The sequence below is a fragment of the Salvelinus sp. IW2-2015 genome, linkage group LG35, assembly GCF_002910315.2.
Source record: "Salvelinus sp. IW2-2015 linkage group LG35, ASM291031v2, whole genome shotgun sequence".
Lineage (NCBI taxonomy): Eukaryota > Metazoa > Chordata > Actinopteri > Salmoniformes > Salmonidae > Salvelinus > Salvelinus sp. IW2-2015.
In genome coordinates this window covers 8,355,927-8,357,223 of record NC_036874.1, presented here as the reverse complement: position 1 = coordinate 8,357,223, position 1,297 = coordinate 8,355,927, and the positions used below count along the sequence as shown (strand labels likewise).

General features: G+C 39.9%; 1 protein-coding gene across 2 annotated transcripts in view; it reads right to left on the bottom strand.

The window, feature by feature from the left end:
• The window catches only part of LOC111958896 (membrane-spanning 4-domains subfamily A member 15), a 27,763-nt gene extending 26,576 nt beyond the window's left edge, over nucleotides 1–1,187 (bottom strand). Inside the window, exons 1-3 of one of the 2 annotated variants that reach the window (XM_023980224.2) lie at nucleotides 1,076–1,187; nucleotides 641–770; nucleotides 379–432 (exon numbers count right to left, since the gene is read on the bottom strand). The gene's annotated coding sequence lies outside the window, so the exon portion shown is untranslated. The remainder of the gene's footprint in view (nucleotides 1–378; nucleotides 433–640; nucleotides 771–1,075) is intronic. The other variant, XM_023980223.2, reaches the window with a different exon arrangement.
• Between the last annotated feature and the right edge of the window lie 110 nt (nucleotides 1,188–1,297).

Genomic DNA, 1,297 nt, shown 5'->3' with positions numbered 1-1,297 from the left:
TATGTGTGTTGTCTACAGATACAACACAGACTTTTTCAGATGTTATTGGATTGAATGTGCACCTTTTAACATCATGACAGTAAAAGGCAATACACACTTATTTTAACAAGTGCACAACATAAAACGTGGTCCCGTGTGGCTCAGTTGGTAGAGCATGGCGCTTGCAACGCCAGGGTTGTGGGTTCATTCCCCACGGGGGGACCAGGATGAATATGTATGAACTTTCCAATTTGTAAGTCGCTCTGGATAAGAGCGTCTGCTAAATGACTTAAATGTAAATGTAATAAAACCCCCTCTTCTGGGAAATTACTTGAAACAGGGGAAACTCACATCATCCACTTCAAATGTATAGCACCCATCTGGGTGATTCTATTTTACCTTTATTTAACCAGGTAGGGTAGTTGAGAACAAGTTCTCATTTACAACTGCGACCTGGCCAAGAAAAGGAGATATACACATACAACAACACAGAGTTACACATGGAATAAACAAACATACAGTCAATAATACAGTAGYAAAAAAACACCAATGGCAGCCATTTTGAATTAGAAAGCACTCCACCCATTTTGTACCAAATAGGCTACAGGTATTTACAAATAGTGTTAAATTATTTTTAGTTAGCAGCAGAAAGTACACATACCATATAATGTCCCAGTAAACCAGATTAAACAGTACTGTAAAATACAGTACTATCCAGGTGTTACACATCCGTCTGTCAGTGGTGGAGTTCGTTTTGCATGTCCCGGTGCCCCGGGTGTGTAGAGATTTCACTTAAGGACCAATGGAATGGTTTAAAATAAGCAAACTCTGCCCACCAGGCCATGCAAAACAAACTCAACCATTGGGTGTTCCAAAACACTCAAATCCCTCCCCCTGACTCACAAAAGAATGTAAACCACGACAAATGTTTGCATAGATTATAACTGCTGAACTTTGCAGTGTGAATTGTTTAATATCATCTATTTATTTACTATTGTAATTACATCATTTCTTTTTGAGAGCATGAAACAACTACACACAGATTTKAATTCACTCAAAACGTATTATTCAAAATATATTTTAGAGAAAAGCTCACCCGTTCCTGCAAATGAGATGGACACCTCTACAGGTCCTGTTCAATCACAGTGGCAGACCAGTCTGCTTGTTGCGCAGTTTGGTTTCCTTACAGGGAAGTAGCTGGTAGGGAGGGCTCAGCCAGTCTCAGCTAGTTCCCAACAGGCCCTCCTCCTCACTTTAAAGAGATCCTGAGAGGTTAACCCTTCCCTCACTGAATAATAAACATATAATGGATTCCTGT